We start from the raw sequence: 8,287 nt of genomic DNA, 5'->3' as shown, positions 1-8,287 counted from the left end.
ATAAGGGATACGCCTAATCTCAAGGGATAATCTGCATAAACAAGCATATCTTTCCGGAAGGCAAAGCTGGAAGATACTGGACTGTATTTCTAGAGTAGTACAGGTCAGCTAGGCAGTGATTTTTCCAATAAGAGTCTCTTGGTTCTCTAATTCAGAAGAGTACTTGACCTGATCAGGCAACAAATCCAAATAGCTGACTGTCATCAATTTGCAGCTGCTGCCTCAGGGTGATTTTTCAGGGAGTGACTTGGGGACTGTGAACTGAAATCCAGGGCCCAAGGCACTCCCTACCTTGCAAGCCCTCTGAGATGTCTTGCAAGCAGATGAGCTCCGGATGAAGCCCGTAGGCTGAGGCTGAAATCACACATTTCCCACTCTTGGTTGGCTTTCATCCATTTTTTGTTCACAGCAAGTCTCCCCCAGTTGGGGTGCATGGGCCCCCTAGTGGGAAGGAACTAACCAGCTGTGCCCCCACTGCAGCACCCTCAGGCCTCCAGTGGAGGCTTCATGGTGCGAGGACCTAGGGTTTGCTCACCATGTGGCCAGAGCAGGGCCTGTCACCAGGTAGGCACCCATAAATGCTCCATGAAGGATACAGTCTGCCATGGGGCCTGGGGTAGAGTACTAAGAGCTCTACTGCAGACTCTTAAGTCCTAAAGGAACCCTGGAATGGGGTCGGTGAAAAGTCTTTCAAATTGGCTGTTCTTAACAACTGTTCTAGCAGCTGTTTAGAACCAGGTAAAAATTCTATGGATATCTAGAGGGCCTCACCTGGAAAGACAGTGGGTTTCCTACTCCACCCATGGCAGTGCAGCAGCCTCAATCTGAGTGTGCTGGTGGCAAGGAGAGGAGTAAATGGGAAAGTTGAAAAGGAGAAAGAAGGTGAGGGTAGGCAACCATGAGTAGGAGGGAGAGGGAGAGAGCAAGGGAGGGAAAGAAAGGGACAGAGAAAAGGCAGAGTGAAGGAGGGAGGGAAGGAGGAGAGAAAGAGGGAGGAAGGAAGGTAGAGAGGGAGAGATTGGTTCAATTCTAGCTGCTACTAATCTCAAGTGCTGAGACTCAATTATAGCACTGAAGATCATGGAGGGATGCAGTGGTCATGGAAGAGCTGGTGTGGGGTTTGGAACTTTGGTAGCTTGGATTTGAATTCAAATTATAACAGAGAAAGAGCTCCCTATGCAAGTGTGTGTGGTGCTGCCTTTTGGGCTTGGTGGCTTCCCCTTTCTGCCTGAGGAGCAGGAGGGTGAGGTAGTGTCATGAGCACACTAATAAGGCACACACAGAGAACTGTGTCTTTCCACAATGTCAGCTTTATTCGATCATAAAGCAAAGTTAATCACAATTATAAAGCACTTTCAGGGTTCCAAATTCAGTTTCACCATGTGATTAAACTTGGCTTCTTACCCAGCACACAGAGCAGAACATAAGACAAACCACACAACAAACAAGGTAATAGAAGTTGTAGAAGTCAGTCTGTGGGCATGCAGTCCTTCTGGCCTTGGTCCGGTCCAGGACAGCTCGTGGCACTTACTGCTTATTATGTTCAAGCAGTGAAGGATCTCAGTTCTGTTTGAGGATCAATTGGGCAGAGCCTTTGGAGGCAGCTAGCTGCCTTTTAGAAGTGGTCCAACATAGAGAGGTCATGTCTGAAGAGTTTGACAGTTTGCTGCAAAAATCCACCCCTTTTTAAAGGGATTTAATCGGTCTTGGCCCCCTCCTGTTTCTAAGTATTGTCAGTTCTGAGGTGTCAGCTGATGCTAGTCCTGGCAGTACCTCCCAGCTGCATTATTTTTAACTGCTTGCTTTATTGCTTGACCCAGGCCCCTGCTTGAATGAGCTCTCTACAGGTGGAATGAGGCACAGCTTTCAGAGGCACCCATGGCCTGGAGTCAGCAGCCACCCCAGTCCCCTTCCCTTTTCTGACTTCTCACTTCTGGGCCATTCCCAGGTCGGGGGAGGGCAGAAACCCTCCCTGTAGGGGCCTCAAGGGGTCTTTTGGTCCTTGCCTTTTGAGGTGGTTGCAAAGAACAAGGACTCCTGCTGGTCTCTAATTCCCTGTCCAGGCTCTGTGTGATTATCCAAGACCCCGGGCTGAGGTGACCCAAAATAGGCAATCTCCTGTCACTGTTCATCTCTGACCCAAAAATCCATGGGTGGCCTGTGGCAGGTGTAGGTTTCCACACCCAGCCCAAATATATTTTAGAATTGAAGTTGAGCAAAAGTAGTGTGGAAAGGAATAAATAAAATTATCTCTATTTGTGGAAGGCATCCTCCTATCTAGAGAAAAATCCCAAGTACTTCACAAACAAAAATACTAGAGTCAATAAACTAATTCTGTAAAGTTGCAGAGGACAAGATAGACAAAATTCAGTTGTGTTTCTCTACACTAACAAAGACCAATCTGAAAAGGAAATTAAGAAAACAACTGCACTTATAATAGCACCCAAAACAATAAAATATCTAGAAATGAACTGATTCAAGGAGGCAAAGACCTTTACAGTGAAAACTATAGAACACTGCTGTAAGAGATTAGAGAAAACTAAAGAAACAGTAAGACATCCTGTGTTTATGGATTAGATTTTACAGAGTGAGGGGGGCAGTACTAACCAAAGGGGTCTGCAGATTCAAAACAAGTCCTATGAAATGTTCTTCTTCTGCATTTTCTGTTGCTGTCAGCCCCTTGCAGTACATTTCTCTTCAGGCATTGTGGTTTTCATCACTTAACAGGAGATTGGATCTTTTTCACATTTTCCATTTACCTGTTGAACATTCTGAACTGATGGAATGCAGTTATAAGAAACACCTTAATGTCTTCCTCTGGTGATTCTCCCATCTGTGTCAGCTTTGGGTCATTTTCAGATGACTGAACTGTCTCCTCATTAAGGGTCATTTCTCCTGCTGCTTTGCATACCTCAAAATCTTGGATGGAATGGCCAGTGTGAATATTACCTTGTTTGGTTGCTGGATATTTTTTTGTGTTTTCTTTAATTTTGAGCTTTGCTCAGGGATGCATTTATTTACTTGGAAAGTTTGATCATTTCTGGTATTGCTTTAATGATTTGTTCAGTGGTCCTGAGCAGTGCTCAGCAGAGGGCTAATTAGGAGTTCCCAACATTGTGGCAAGACCTCCTTGAGTTCCGCTTGCTGAATTAGGAGGGTTACTTTTTTCAGTCTATCTGTTGGCAACAGGCTGTATTTCCAGTGCTGAGGTACAGGCTCTGTTCCCTCTAACCCTTTCACAAGATTGCCCCCTGACTTGCTGGAGTTACCTCCCATGGAGGCACAGAGCAGGACTGTGCTGCATACTTAGGGCCCCCCAACAGCTCTTGCTAATTGATTTTCCACAGCTCTGCCCTCCCCATCACATTGTCCTGTGGACTCTCAGCTCAGTGTCCTCAACTCTACATAGTCCACTGGCCTCTTCAGTTTCCCCTCCCTGTACCTTGCTTGGAAACTGTCTCGAGGCAGCACATATGTTGTGTAGGGCTTGGCTCACCTGTGTGTTTCCAAGTGTGGAATTGCTGTCCTCTTTTGCCTGATGCCCAGTATCTTGGAAATCTGCATTTTGTATATCTTGTGTGGTTTTGTTTTATTGTTTCAGACAAGAGAGTAAATCCAGTTCCTGTGAGTCCATAATGGTGTGGCTCCCCTAAGTGAAAACCAAAGTTGGAAAACATCAATGTAAATTCTCAATAGAGACTTTTACAGAGTGAAAGCCAGAGCCCCGGTGAAAACAAAGCCAGAAAACCCTTAAAACATATATTTACAAATCAAGGCAGCATTGTAAGGACAGGTTTTGCTTAAGCCCTAGAGCAAGCACAGGGCCCACCACCTTCTGTCCCAGAGCTGATGGTGAAAACCCATCCTGTGTGCGCGTGGCCATGCCTCTTTAGAGGTGTGTCAATCTCATTGAATCGTATTCTCCTGAAAGTCTTTTAAGGAAGGCCCAACACGAATGCAGTGGCCTGATAGGAAGTCCGGGTTTTGTCTTGAGATTTTTGGGGGGATTGTTGTACAGGTAACACCCAACCCCAACTAACTTCTCTTCCCTGGGAAGAGGAAGACACACAACAACTTCACCAAAGTTACACTTTCTTTCCTCTTAAAGATGGATCTGTTTTCTTTGCTGTCAAAAAATAATAAAGCACAAAACAAATTCAACAACTTTACAGCACAAAATTTGATCTCCAACTCTTTGACAACCAAAGAACAGCACAAACCCAGCACACTTCTGTCACAAAACACACAACCAAGTGAGGAAATAACTAGCACAACAAAACGCAACGGAAAAGCCCAGCCCTGGAAAAACTAACTACTACTTTCGGTCTTAATATTTTTCCTGACTGGCTAGCATAACCTTAATTTCCTCCCACCACCATAGCTTCACATGCCTGACACTGTGCACACACGGTCACTTGCGTCCCCGCACCCCAAAACCCACTCCTGTCTCAACCATCCTTACCCCACACACACGTCTTCCTAAAACAATCCATGCAACAGCTCTGGGACTTCCACTGCCCCGCCCAGAACCGCCTGATTTACATAAGGCCAGGCCCCTATCAGGACTCAACAGGCCTCTCCTCCTCCTCCCCGCCCCCCCCACCCCCATCGTCCGTCTCCTATCTTTTTCCCCCCAAAACTAGCGCGGGATGATTCCGCGTGGAATTGGGAAGATCTCCAGGCCATTTCCAAAGCAGCGTCGTCGACTGCGCCAGGAGGAAAATGAGGCCCGACCTATGCGTGACCCACACTCTAGATGGGCCCTTGAGCGTGGAGACAAAGCCTGACCAGCAACCTCCCATGCGTCCTGCACTCAGCACTCCGGGGAGACCACTGCACTGTGGGGATTTGGCGCCTGGAGCCCCCTGGGACCTAACCCTAACCCTGGCCAGGGCTCTGGCCCTAAGGGGGCCCACCATGGATGTCCGAAAGAAAGAACGGATGGGGGCCAATGATCAAGGAAGATATCCCCGTGGAAGCCACATTTTTACCATGACATTTCCACCACGGGATGGAGCTGTAGGAGGGGATCCTGAGACGTGCTTCAGCCTGCCCACCCGCCAAACGTTTGGCTCCTTTCTTTCAAACCTACAACTGACTCGCACCTGCGCATGGGCCAGCCAACCAGCTAGCGCCCCCCTCCCCAGAAATAAATACGCAAAAACGCAAAATCTCCTTTACCAAGACCAGGGAAAAACTAACTCGAATCATTTAAATACACTCCAAACTCCATCAGGAACGTTACTCTAAGTTATCTTGCACATAAACCACAAGAAAAACTAAGAATGAACCACACACTACAAATAAAAGAGGAACAAGTAAACGAAATATACAAAATAAGGGCCATTTTGGTGATTATTCACAAGTATCTCTGAGATGCTGGGGCAAAACTCTTAAACTAAAAGGACAAACAAAACAAAGATACAGCAAAACACCAAAACGCGTTTGATGTTTTAAACACCAGTTACCTCGAGAGAGCACAAGCGCAGCCGAACTGCGCATACTTGAGGAAAATCACAGAGGGTCAGTAGGTCCTCGGCGGAACACACATGCCTCACTCTGGAAGAAAGTACGTTCCCGACCATGATCTCTCTCGCCAGATTAGCGTGACTTGCTTTCACGCCGCCCCAATGCAGCCTCACACTGTACACACACGGTCACTTGCCTCCCCGCACCCCAGAACCCTCTGCACCCACTCCTGTCTCAACCATCCTAACCCGACACACACGTCTTCTTCAGGCAATCCAAGCAACAGCTCTGGAAGTTCCACAGCCCGTGGAATTCTACCGCCGAGAACCGCGCCCACCGCTGCCTCATTTCAGAAGGCCTCCCGGGTTCATGCCGCAAACGGCCTCCTCTCACTCACCCCCGCCCCGCCACCCGCCCCACACACCCGGTCTCCCTGCCCCCAGCTCCCCTCCCACCTCGGATTTCAGGTCTGATGCTTCTCCTCCTCTTCCCGCCTCCCCCCTCCGCTTCCTTCCTCTCCTTGCGGGTCTCCTCCGTCTTCTCCCCTCCACACTGATTTGCTTACCGCTCGTCTTCCCTCTCCCTCCGCCCGTCGGGGCGCCCACGCGGCGGTCAACACCCGGCCGGCTGCGCCCGCCTGAGAGTGACACGCAGGAGGACGTCCCCCAGCCGGAGAAGCGCCCACACATCTCTGTGTCTCTCTCTGCTCAGAGCCTGGTTTCAAGGAGACACAGTGCGATGGCTCCACCTGAGGGGCTCAGCCCCCAAGCCAGTCCCCTCACCCCCCGGGCCTGGACACCTGCGCTGGGGGACCGAAAGTCAGGAAGCTCTGCGCGCTCGAACCCACACCTGCCCGCTGGATCCCGCCGGCTGAGAACAGCCGCGTGCCTGCTTCTGCACAGGTGAGTTCGCAGGCGCGGCCGCGGCGCCCCCTCGTGGCCGCCGTGGAGGAGGCGCACCGGGATCCCCGGGTTGAGGCGAGGGCCTGTCCCATGGAAACCTTCCTTCTGCTCTCTTAGACCCTCCTCCCCCCGCCCCCAGAGTTCACAGCAGGGGTTAGCCAGGTCTCAGGCGCCCCACTCTGCCTCCGCCTTCCCTTCCTCCATCACTGCGCGCTTCCCCTTGGAGGAGATATCCGCCAGCAAAGTCTGGAAAAAGCCAGGTCTGGTAAAACAAAGCAGCACCTACTCGGAAGAGACTAGTCCTTGGGCAATTTTATGGCCCTGTCCCGCGAGCTCTGGTTTCTGATTTGCCTTTGTCTCGATTGTGCCTTCAGGTGTGTTTGACTTTTACTAAACGGCTGAAATTAGAAAAGGGCGCCTGGCTGGCTCAGTTAGTTAAGTGTTGGGCTCTTGTTTTCAGCTCAGGTCATGATCTCACGGTTTTGTGAGTTCGAGTCCTGCATATGGCTCTATACTGACAGTGTGGAGCCTGCTTGGGATTCTCTGTCTCCGTCTCTCTCTGCCCCTTCTCCACTCGTGCTGTCTCTGTTTCTCTCAAAAATAAATAAGAAATTTTAAACTTAAAAAAAATTAAAAACGAAAAGATTTGGGGGTAGGGGGCATCCAACATTAGTTGTCGCCTTAGTTGATAGTGTGGTGGTTGGCAGAATGATGCCCCTTGTCTAGGAGGTCCCCAGTCTAATCCCAGGACCTGTGAATATGTTACATCATACAGCAAAAGGGACTCGGCAGAGGTGCTTGTGTGAAGGACCTTGAGATAGGGAGATCATCCTGGATTATCTGGGCGGCCCCCTGGGGGGGGGGTGCTTAAAACTGGAGGAGGCAGTAAAGGAGGTCTCTACCTGCTGTTGCTACTGCTGAAAATGGAGGAAGGGGCCCCCAGCCAGGAATGTAAAGGGCCTGTAAAAGCTGGAAAAGGCAAAGACACAGATTGTCCCTTAGAGGCTCCAGAAGGGAGGCAGCCTGGTTGACACCTTGATTTTAGTCTCATAAAATTCTTGTTGGACTCCTACCCATAGAACTGTAAGATAATAAATGTGTGTTCTTTTTGTTTAATTTTAATTAGTTAACATTAGATAATACTAGAATCTGGCATACAGTATAGTGATTCAACACTTCCATGCAACACCTGATGCTCATTATGACAGGTGCACTCCTTCATCCCCATCACCTATTTAACACATCCCCCCACCAACCATCCCTCTGGTAACCATCAGTGTGTGCTCTATAGTTAACAGTCTGGCGTTTTTTTTTTTTTTCACTTTATTTATTTTGAGAAAGAGCAGGAGTGGGGAAGGGGCAGAGAGAGAGGAGAGAGAGAATCCTAATCATGCTCTGCACTGTCAACACGGAGCCAGACTCGGGGCTTGATGCCAAGAACTGTGACATGACCTGAGTGGAAATCAAGAGTCAGACACTTAAGCAACTGAGCCACCCAGGCATCCCAAGAGTCTGTTTTTTTTTTTTTTTTTGTTTGCCTGTTTGTTTGTTTGTTGGTTTCTTTTTTTTTTTTTTTTACCATTTCCTCCCTTATTTTGTTTCTTAAATTCCACATATGAGCAAAATCATGTGGTATTTGTCTTTCTCTGACTCACTTATTTTGCACAGAATAATAACTCTAGTTCCATCTATCTATCTACCAAATTTTTTTTCCCTTCAGAACTAAGATTAGGGTTCAGATTAGGGCTAGAATAAGGGTTAGGATTAGTGATTAGTGGTTAGGGGTTGGGTTAGGATTAAATTTAGAGCTAGGAGTAGGGTTAGGGTGAGGGTATGTGCCTCCTATTCTTCAGTTAAGAGAACTCTCCAGAAGTTAGGTTTAGGGTTAGATTTAGGATTAGGGATAGAGTTTAGGA

General features: G+C 48.4%; 1 long non-coding RNA gene across 2 annotated transcripts; it reads right to left on the bottom strand.

Annotated features, from left to right (window-relative positions):
- Nucleotides 1-1,292: 1,292 nt before the first annotated feature.
- Nucleotides 1,293-6,004, bottom strand: LOC125168429 (uncharacterized). 2 transcript variants are annotated; one of them, XR_007153134.1, is made up of 2 exons: nucleotides 5,925-6,004; nucleotides 1,293-3,649 (listed from the first exon to the last, which is right to left on the bottom strand). It is a non-coding gene; the product is annotated as an uncharacterized LOC125168429 (long non-coding RNA). The 2 variants fall into 2 exon arrangements; XR_007153137.1 differs by lacking the exon at nucleotides 5,925-6,004 and adding an exon at nucleotides 5,469-5,550.
- Between the last annotated feature and the right edge of the window lie 2,283 nt (nucleotides 6,005-8,287).

The sequence above is a fragment of the Prionailurus viverrinus genome, chromosome A1 (assembly GCF_022837055.1).
Source record: "Prionailurus viverrinus isolate Anna chromosome A1, UM_Priviv_1.0, whole genome shotgun sequence".
NCBI classification, from domain to species: Eukaryota; Metazoa; Chordata; class Mammalia; order Carnivora; family Felidae; genus Prionailurus; species Prionailurus viverrinus.
The sequence above is the reverse complement of the archived record's forward strand: the minus strand, read 5'-3'. Positions and strand labels throughout refer to the sequence as shown.